Raw genomic sequence first — 11,495 nt, forward strand, 5'->3', positions numbered from 1 at the left:
AAGCATTTGATTAAGCTTCACATATCAATGGGAAAGCGCACAGTTAATAGATACAACACGTTATTTTACACAAGCGTATTTAAAAAAACGCGTTGCGGAAAAAAGAAGCGTCAGGTTAATTCTTTCACGTGTAAAATGCACCAAATGTTCCCACAGTTAATGGGTGTCCTAAATTGCGTGCAAAAAAACAGCAAAAAGTGCACACAAAATGCGTCAAAAAACTTGTCAAAAACGCCTGAATTTTAAAAAGCGCTTCACAAGAAACGCTAGCGGATTTGATGTTTGCACGTCGTTTCTTTGGAGCGCCGTGTGAACATGCCCTAAGAGAAGTAAAGGCTGCAGTGTTTATTATGGGTTGAAAATTTCATAAAGTGAATTAAGAATTAAACCAACTTCAGTTTCTTATTAAACAAGCATTAAGTCCATATCTAAAATGTCCAAACATGAAATTCAGACCTCGTCCACTCAGCATTAGACGGGCGACAACTCACTAAGAACACAACGACAAGCCATCTTTGAGTGTGGGAGGGAGGTAGCTGCTTCCAGGATTCTCTTCTTCCGGCGGCGGCAGTCCGGAACAAACCGGAACTCCTGCTTTTATCCTCAACTGAAATCAGGACAATGTTGCTCAGATATTTCACAAGGGATCTACGGAAAAGTCTAAATGGGGGATGTGGAACAAAGCAACACCTAAAATACCTGACCATGCAGGGATAGGAAAAGAGAGAAAATCGGAGACCTATACAGTGAAGAGAGAGAACAAACAAAAAAAAAAAAAAAAAAGAAAAAGGAGGGGGGATTTGTACAACACCTTCTGTAGTGATGGTGCCAATGATGTCCAAATTGTAAAAAAAGTCAGACAGACATTCATCAATGTGCAACAAAAATTGGATGGTATCGTGCACTGTGTCTATGGCTAGCTTCACAGTACTGATGAGAACACATATAGACTTGTAAATCAAGGTTCACACTATGTTTGGGCACAAGGTTAGAGCAGCCGGAAGAGCAGGAACGCGTTGCTATGGCAAATCCTGGAGAGGTGAGTATAAAGTTTTTTTTCGGCGGATGTTTTCCACACCAGAATATCAGGACAACTAAATGGACCAAATTAAAGCACCCTTTGGTGTGAATATTCAGCCAGATTTCCCTGCGTGTTCTGGTTGTATACGCTGCAGATTTTGCATGCTTTTTTAGTGCCGTTATTCGCTGCATTCTATTTTAGTCAAGAACACGGTGACCAGATTTTAATTTAAAGACTATAGTAAAATATGAGAATATCAAAGTTTTTTGTGGTCAGTGGTATCTTTAACAAAATGTAGCATGGTATAGGTAATAGCGTTTTTTCTGGCGGTTTCCTACACAGGTTTCTCTATAGAACTGAATCCAGCTTTGCGGCTGAAAAGAAGGAGACATTAGTACATGGAAAAGTTGGGGGGGGGGGGGTGCCTGATTGTTATTACAGAAATTTGTCTTTGCGAGTGGAAAAAATATTAATATATATATGGGACCAATTATAACTTTTTTTTTAATTAACCCTGAGATCCCCTTTAAAACTGCTTATTGTAGCCTCCAATATAAATCAATCCTCCTTTGTACTGTATGTATAGACGCACGCTCTGAACTGTTTCCATGTCTTCAGCCGGCAATGATTGTTGTCAGTGAATACCACATGTTAGCTGCACAAATTATTCATAACCAGACCTGCGACGGAGATGGAGCAATTGACTGTGGAATTTATAATATCCATCCATCAATCAACAGAAGGCAGATGGTAATAAGAGCGTGTCATGAAAACATCGAAAATCGTCAGGTGAAAAGCGGAGCTGGTAGGACTAACTCAGCCATGCCCGGGATTCTGTGCCAGTTACCACCAGAGATACAATATTGTATTTTTTTGTATAGCCTGTTTTTCAGAAAAGTCATTCAAAGGGGGTATTGCCATCAGAGACATTTATGGCATATGCCATAAATGTATTATAGTTTCGGGTCCCACCTCTTGGACCCTTATCTATGTAGAAAACCTGTCCCAACGCATCCAGGTCAAGAATGGATAGAGAGGCGCGCACGCATGTGGGTGGCTCTCTCTATTCACATCCATGGGAGTAATGGAAACAGCCGAGCAAGCGCATCTGTTATGGGAATACCCCTTTAAACAGACACTAATCTAAAAAAGCAAACCTTAAACCAAGGGCTGATGATGTCATTTACACATATGTATGTAAATATTTCTGGAGGGTCTCAGGGCTGTGTTGCGGTTCCTTGCATAGAGGGTAGTCGGGAGCAGGGCTGTGCAGGGAATGACTCAAAGGGGCCTCGTGATTGTCTGGTGTCCTAGAGATTGCCCCCCCCCCCACTGACCATAATGCTATGGCATATCCTATTAACATAAGATGGGAGTACCCCTTTAAGTCCCAAAAAACAGCTGATTATGAATGAACAGGTGAATCGTAACTACTGTATGATGGATTTATCAAACAATATGTTCAATGAAATGCAACTTTTTTTTTTTTTTTTAAGGGAAGAGAATTTTGCATATAAGTGTCATCCAGGCATTTCGTGCGTAGTGACCCCAGAAGGTGACGCTATAGCTCAGTGTCTCCGACTGATAAACAAGATTATAAATAGATTTCCAGGAAAATCCTCTTACCTGTGACCTTTTGTACACAAGCTGGTTGGATTTAGCGCAGGTTTCTAAGCAACTGATTTATTTCTTTATTTTAACGTAGATTCTCCAAAGCGGTGGGAGATAAAAAAAAAAACATGAGAAACTGATGAATGAACGTGGAAATTAACAAACGCATGAACTCCTCTTCACCTTTAAATCTAAAATACTAACATACACGTATATTGAGCTAAACACTTTAGATAACGGTGAGACAAAAACTTGAATCTGCGAGAAACCTGTCATTTGTGACATCGCCTTACTTTCTGCAACTTTTGGTATAGATGGTATCAATAATGTAATCACCATCAATAACATTAGCCAGTGGGATACGTAAACATTTTAGGATTAGCCACATGATGCGGATTCCACGCCAAAAATACAGTAAATGTAAATCTAAACCCAGAATACAGTGAAGGAAATAAGTATTTGATCCCTTGCTGATTTTGTAAGGTTGCCCATTGTCAAAGACATGAACTGTGTAGAATTTTTAGGCTAAGTTAATTTTACCAGTGAGAGATAGATTATATTTTAAAAAAAAACAGAAAATCACATTGTCAAAATGATATATATTTATTTATTTGCATTGTGCACAGAGAAATAAGTATTTGATCCCCTACCAACCATTAAGAGTTCAGCCTCCTCCAGACCAGTTACACGCATTACAGACAGCTGTCTTAGGCTATGTTCACACGGGGTATTTTGCAGGAGGAATATCTGCCTCAAAATTGAGTTTGGAAGTTTGAGGCAGATATTCCTCTCCCTGCACGCCGATTTTCGCGCCGTTTTTCGCCCGCGGCCATTGAGCGCCGCGGGCATAAAACAGCGCGAAATACGCTTTCTCTGCCTCCCATTGAAGTCAATGGGAGGTCAGAGGCGGAAGCGCCCGAAGGTAGGGCATGTCGCTTCTTTTTCCCGCAAGGCAGTTTTACTGCTCGCGGGAAAAAGACGCCGACGACTCCCATTTAAATCAATGGGAGGCGTTTTCGGGCCGTTTTTGCAAAGTTTTGCGACGCGGTCTCCGCGTCAAAAAACTCGGCAAAATACTCCGTGTGAACATAGCCTTAAATGGTCACCTGTATAAAAGACTCCTGTCCACAGACTAAATTAATCAGTCTGACTCTAACCTCTACAACATGGGCAAGACCAAAGAGCTTTCTAAGGATGTCAGGGAAAAGATCATAGACCTGCACAAGGCTGGAATGGGCTACAAAACCATAAGTAAGACGCTGGGTGAGAAGGAGACAACTGTTGGTGCAATAGTAAGAAAATGGAAGACATACAAAATGACTGTCAATCGACATCGATCTGGGGCTCCATGCAAAATGTCACCTCGTGGGGTATCCTTGATCCTGAGGAAGGTGAGAGCTCAGCCGAAAACTACACGGGGGGAACTTGTTAATGATCTCAAGGCAGCTGGGACCACAGTCACCAAGAAAACCATTGGTAACACATTACGCCGTAATGGATTAAAATCCTGCTGTGCCCGCAAGGTCCCCCTGCTCAAGAAGGCACATGTACAGGCCCGTCTGAAGTTTGCAAATGAACATCTGGATGATTCTGAGAGTGATTGGGAGAAGGTGCTGTGGTCAGATGAGACTAAAATTGAGCTCTTCGGCATTAACTCAACTCACCGTGTTTGGAGTAAGAGAAATGCTGCCTATGACCCAAAGAACACCGTCCCCACTGTCAAGCATGGAGGTGGAAACATTATGTTTTGGGGGTGTTTCTCTGCTAAGGGCACAGGACTACTTGCCGCATCAATGGGAGAATGGATGGAGCCATGTACCGTCAAATCCTGAGTAACAACCTCCTTCCCTCCACCAGGACATTAAAAATGGCTCGTGGCTGGGTCTTCCAGCACGACAATGACCCGAAACATACAGCCAAGGCAACAAAGGAGTGGCTCAAAAAGAAGCATATTAAGGTCATGGAGTGGCCTAGCCAGTCTCCAGACCTTAATCCCATCGAAAACTTATGGAGGGAGCTGAAGATCCGAGTTGCCAAGCGACAGCCTCGAAATCTTAATGATTTACAGATGATCTGCAAAAGAGGAGTGGGCCAAAATTCCATCTAACATGTGTGCAAACCTCATCATCAACTACAAAAAACGTCTGACTGCTGTGCTTGCCAACAAGGGTTTTGCCACCAAGTATTAAGTCTTGTTTGCCAAAGGGATCAAATACTTATTTCTCTGTGCACAATGCAAATAAATATATATAATTGTGACATTTGATTTTCTGTTTTTTTTTAATATAATCTATCTCTCACTGGTAAAATTAACCTAGCCTAAAAATTCTAGACTGTTCATGTCTTTGACAGTGGGCAAACTTACAAAATCAGCAAGGGATCAAGTACTTATTTCCTTCACTGTATATGTGGATTTTAGGGTATACCGTGGAAATTAAAACAACTTGTGGGTTTCTCTGGGAAAAAAGCTGTAATGTGTTGGCTTTTGTTAATACCTGTGGATTTTGCCAGTTGTGGCTGCGGATCTTCTCTGCAGCTTGTTAACCTAGCCCCATGCACATAGTTGTAATACGGGATCTATAGATTTCTATGGGACCGGACGATACTGAACCTCTGTATGCTTCCAATTTCATACGGAGGCTTTTTGCGCCTGATTTTTTCATTAATTGAGCTATTCTTCCCTAGACGACGGCCATTTATGGCTGCAATACTCGGACTTCCTGCGGTTTTACTGAACTGGACTTAGATCACCATAGGGTTTTATGGTGATCTGATCTGGTGTTTTATGGTGATTTGGTCCATCAGAACTGTGGGAAGTCCAGGTATTGTGTCTGTAAGGCCTTCTTCAAAAATAAGTTTAACAATGCCATGAATTTCAAGAGTGTGTTTTTGATGGTGTTTTTTAGTTAGTATTTTATTACAGGCTTTTTTGAGTTTTATACAGAAGCCTATCTAGGGGATGCTGACCCCAAAAATGGCACAAACCAAATTGCCTATGTAGGCGCTTATATTTCACTATAGACTTTAAAGTATGTTCTAGCTACAGCAAAAAAAAAAAAGTGAAAAATGCCACCGAAAAAGCGAGTAAAGAGCCTAATACAGGCGCTAAATGCGACCTTAAAGTAAATCTCATAATGAAGTATAAAACATTAGGTGATATAATTCACTCCTAAATGAGTCTGACAAACATTTCAGCAGTTTACCATTTGCACCATAGTAACTAAACGAGTAAGGAGAAGGGTTACCATCATGAATACATTTAAAGCAATAATCTATCATTGCCAAGATTTCTATTTTGTTTTTGTGTAGGTGCCCCATTAATTGCATATTAGAATGTGATAATTATATTGTATTTCATTATTTTATCATCTTACTTATTATCCTATTTTACATGAACTTTTCTCTATCTGGAAGGGATCCACGTTTCTTCTCATTCTGAGCCTACCGGTTGCGCCACAACAGAAGATATACCATAACTAATGGGATACTTACACATACAGGGCAGGATGATATTTTCCTATGGGCACTGCAATGTTAAAACATTTATTGGTCCAAGATCAGTCAAAAGTTTATATTGCTCTAAATCTGTATACACACAGTGGAGTGAATAAGTATTTTCCCTCTTCCCAATTTCTTCTATTTTTGCATATTCTTGAATATTTCAGATCAAACTACTTTTAATATTAGACAAAGATAACCAAAGTAAAGCAGAAGATGCTGTTTTTAAAATGACGGTTTCATAAAAGCAAAATGTTATTCAGCCCTACGTGAAAAATTCCCCCGTAGCTACTAAATCAACCAATTAACCAAATTTAATTGTCGATTGGGTTAAATTTCACTAGCCACCCCCAGGCACGATTACTACCCAACCTGTTGAATCTAAACATCACTTTAATGGAACCTGTCTGGCAATGTGAAGCCGGCCAGGTCTCAAAAAGCAGCACATGATGTCACAATCTAAACAGGTTCAAATACAGATATCAAACACAGTCAATGAAATCTACCAGTCTGGAAAGGGTTACAAAGACATTGCTAATGCTCTGTGATTTCAGCGATCCGCAGTGAGAGCCATTAACCACAAATGAAGAAAACTTGGAACAGTAGTGATCCTTCCTAGGAGTGGCCGGGCCTACCAAAACTTCACCAAGAGCACGTCGATGACTCGTCCAGGTCACAAAAGAACCCAGACGAACATCAAAAGACCTGCAGGCAAAACCTGTCTAAGGTTAAAGAGGTTGTCCGGGCATTTCTTTATTTTTATTAATGGCCGATCGTTAGGATAGGCCATCAATATCAGGTCAGTGCGGTTTCGACTCCTGGCTCCCTCACCGATCAGTTGACTGAAGGGGCCACAGTGTTCTTCACCAGATACAGTGCCGTACATCCTTGGAAGAATTGCAAGGTGCAAACCACTGCTGTCCAAAAAGGGCACAGAGGCTCGTCTCGCATTTGTCCAAAAAAAATCCTAGATGACCCCCAAGAATTTTGCGATATTCTGTGGACTGATGAGTCAAAGGTGGGACTCGTTGCAAGACATGGGTCACGTTACATCTGGCGGAATGCGGAATACATATGGTGGAATGCTGACACTGCATTCCACCATAAGAACATCATACCAACAGTTAAAGATGGTGGTAGTAGCGTGAGGATCTGGATCTGCTTTGCTACTGCAGGACCTGGACATCGTCATGATTGATGGATCCATGAATTCTGCTCTCTTCAGAAAATCCTGATCAGTATGCCCGTCAGTTCGTGACCTAAAGCTCAAGCGCAGTTGGGATATACAGTAGGACAATGATCTGAGGCATACAAGCAAGGCCACCGCTGAATGGCTGAAAAAATAAATAAATAAAAAGGTTTTGGAATGGCCAAGTCGAAGTCCTGACTTGAATCCCATTGAGATGAGGAGGCAGTTCATGCTCAAAAACCCTCCAATGTAAAAGACTCACAAGTTATCGAAACCAGTTATTAGGTTTAGGGGGGCAATTACTTTTCCACATGGGGATATAGGTTCTAAATAAATCTTTATCCTCAATAAATGGAATGGTCATTTAGAAGCTGCATTTTGTGTTTACTGGTGTTGTCTTTATCTTATATTAAAAACGTAGTTGGGCAATCTGAAACAATTAAATACGACAAATTGGCAAAAATAGGAGGACATGATTGAGGGGCAAATACTTTTTTGCAGCTATATATATATATATATATACACACACACACACACACACACACACACACACCTACTTGTCCTTCTCAATGGATTAGAATATAAAAAAAAATTATTTCATTAATTTAATTCAAAAAGTGTCTCTCATATATTCTATAGATTAATTACACACAGAGTGATCTATTTCCAGCATTTTCTTCTTGTAATGTTGATGATTATGGTAACAGTTAAGGAAAACCCAAAATTTTGTGTCTCAGAAAATTTGATTATTATATAGGCCCAATTTCAAAAATGATTTTTTAAAACCGAAATGTTGTCCTACTGAAAAGTATGTCCAGTATCTGCCCTCAATACTTGGTCGTGGCTCTGACTCTGCATGAATTACTGCATCAATGCGGCGTGGCATGGAGGCGATCAGCCTGTGGCACTGCTGAGGTGTTATGGAGGCCCAGGTTGCTTTGATAGTGGCCTTCAGCTTTATTGGCCAGCAAACTCCCCTGACCTTAACCCCATAGAGAATCTATAGGATATTGTCAAGAGGAAGCCGAGAGACCCCAGACCCAACAATGCAGACGAGCTGAAGGCCACTATCAAAGCAACCTGGGCTTCCATAACACCTCAGCAGTGCCACAGGCTGATCGCCTCCATGCCACGCCGCATTAATCACACCTCAGCAGTGCCACAGGCTGATCGCCTCCATGCCACGCCGCATTAATCACACCTCAGCAGTGGCACAGGCTGATCGCCTCCATGCCACGCCGCATTGATAACACCTCAGCGGTGCCACAGGCTGATCGCCTCCATGCCACGCCGCATTGATGCAGTAATTCATGCAAAAGGAGCCCGACCAAGTATTGAGGGCATATACTGTAGACTTTTCAGTAGGAGACCATTTCGGTATTAAAAATAATTTTTGAAATTGGGCTTATATAATATTCTAATTTTCTGAGACACTAAATTTTGGGTTTTCATTAACTGTTACCATAATCATCAACATTAAAAGAAAAAAAAAAATGCTGGAAATAGATCACTCTGTGTGTAATGAATCTAAAAAATATATGAGGGACACTTTTTGAATTGAATTACTGAAATAAATTAACTTTTTGATGATATTCTAATTCATGGAGAAGGACTAGTGTATATATATATGTATACACACACAGTATATATAAAAAAATGGCACATGGAAAAATGACATACCTGTACAGCAATAGTTTGCAACAAAAAAATGGCATGTTGTTAATAAACTTTGTGCATGACAACTTTTTTTAATCAAAACTTTATTTCCATTTTATTTATTTTTTAATAATCAAACAGTACAAAACTCATATGGAGCTTATCAATAAGAACAGAAAACCGCATGGCTGAGATATCAAGTAACGTGCATGAACCACACATCCCACATACAGGGTAGCAAAATGCCAGTCCATGACCAGCTTGATATATTCAATAAGTTAATATGGTAAAACAACCAGCACCAGAGCTATAGCCAAGACAAAAATGTGCAGCTTTTAGGCCCTGTCATTCCAGGACTACCAACATGGCCGCCAAAAGAGTTCCTGGAAGAAAGCCGCATCATAACTGCACAGAACTGAGAATTGGAACTTTTTTTTAATACAAACTCACTGTAACCGTGGCAAAACAGTAACAAAAATTGAGCGTAAATGCATGCGTCTTTTGTTGCAGTTGTCTGAAGCACCATTACTGCCGCGTCTGTATATGCCGTTACCTACATGATACATTGTCCAGACCTACTTTCACAAATTTGCAGCTTTGTTACAGATTTTCATCTTATGAATATAAATGTTTCCATTCACTGACAGTAAGCAAACGTTTCGAAAATGGAAACGAATAACATAGTAAATTAGAGAGTTGGATAACTTTTCATTACACAATTCATTGAATCTATGGCTGCTTAGAAGGAGTGGTTTTCGTGGGTTACGCTACCTTATTGCCTGCACTTATTTAGTCCAATGCTTGCTTGCATTATGTACGCAATAACATAAACATAGCCTGGCACAGGCACGTCCAAATTGTTTAGTCCAGAAAATGGCTTCCACCATCGCATCTGCATGACGTGGACACAGAAATTATAGTCTGTAGTAAATGACTCCTAAAAGCGGAGATCAATGGTGTGGTTTACAGTATATAGTAATCCTTGAAATTTTTTCTTAGCATTACAAGAATAATATAGTCTTTTATAAATGTAAAAATATATTACCTGTTGGATATAGCATCAAAATGATTATAAACGCTACAATACTTGGATTTGCTGCATATACATTTTTTACCATGGCATTGCACCAATACTGGCCGCCAGATCTAATGTGGTTCATATATCAAAAATGTCTAACAGAAAAACTTGGGCTTGTGGTCTATACCAGCCAATCAAAGTGCAGCTTAAAGGGATTCTCTGGCCTTTTTATATTGATGGCCTATCCATAGGAAAGGTCATCAATATCAGATCAGTGAGGGTCCGACTTCCGGCACCCCTACTGATCAGCTGACTAAATGGGCCGCGGCATTAGTCACCATTAGTCAGCGCTGATTGGTTGATATGAGCCAAGTTTTTCTATTTGTCATTTTTGATAACTAATGCCAATATTTATATATATGAAAATTAGTAAATATATCGATTCAACTTTTGTTCGTATTATTGCTGAAATAATTCTTGGTTCACTCATTTAAAACAGGTTGTAAAGGATTAGAAAACCACAGTTGCTTTCTTCCAAAAACAGCGCCACAAATGTCCACAGGTATTGTGTGGCATTGCAGATCAGCACCATCCAGTTCAATGGAGCAGAAATGCAATACCAGACACAACCCATGGACATGTGTGGCGCTGTGGTTGGAGGAAAGCAGCCATGTTTTTCAAACCTGTACAACTCCTTTAATCCCTTCCCATTCCAAACCTGGCTAAAGTGCTGCAAAGCCGCTGCCCATTATAAGACAAGAAATTGTGGTGTTTGATGATGACCTTAATAGTAGGGGTTCGGTGAGCTGGCCCCCTACCAATGCCCAGTAGCCAAATTTCTCTGTGTATGGGCAGCTTAACTCTGTCAACTGAACTCCCACAATGCACTGCTCTTTTCTAACAGGAAAGCAGCATAATTCTAAATTCAGCTTCAGACCTGAATAACGAAAAAAACTAAATATTAAAGTATCAAAAAAAAAAAAAAGGAAGAAAAGCAAAGTATTTACAAAGTTACTCCCTTTATTTTAACTGGAATTTATTGTTCAAAAGCGGAATTTTCCTTTAAAGAGGCTCTGTCACCAGATTTTGCAACCCCTATCTGCTATTGCAGCAGATAGGCGCTGCAATGTAGATTACAGTAACGTTTTTATTTTTAAAAAACGAGCATTTTTGGCCAAGTTATGACCATTTTTGTAATTATGCAAATGAGGCTTGCAAAAGTCCAAGTGGGTGTGTTTAAAAGTACAAGTCCAAGTGGGTGTGTATTATGTGCGTACATCGGGGCGTTTTTAATACTTTTACTAGCTGGGCGCTGTGAAGAGAAGTAACATCCTCTTCTCTTCAGAACGCCCAGCTTGTGACAGTGCAGATCTGTGACGTCACTCACAGGTCCTGCATCGTGACGGCCACATCGGCAGCAGAGGCTACAGTTCATTCTGCAGCAGCATCAGCGTTTGCAGGTAAGATCGACTTACCTGCAAACGCTGATGCTGCTGCAGAAT

The sequence above is a fragment of the Rhinoderma darwinii genome, chromosome 7 (genome assembly GCF_050947455.1).
Source record: "Rhinoderma darwinii isolate aRhiDar2 chromosome 7, aRhiDar2.hap1, whole genome shotgun sequence".
Lineage (NCBI taxonomy): Eukaryota > Metazoa > Chordata > Amphibia > Anura > Rhinodermatidae > Rhinoderma > Rhinoderma darwinii.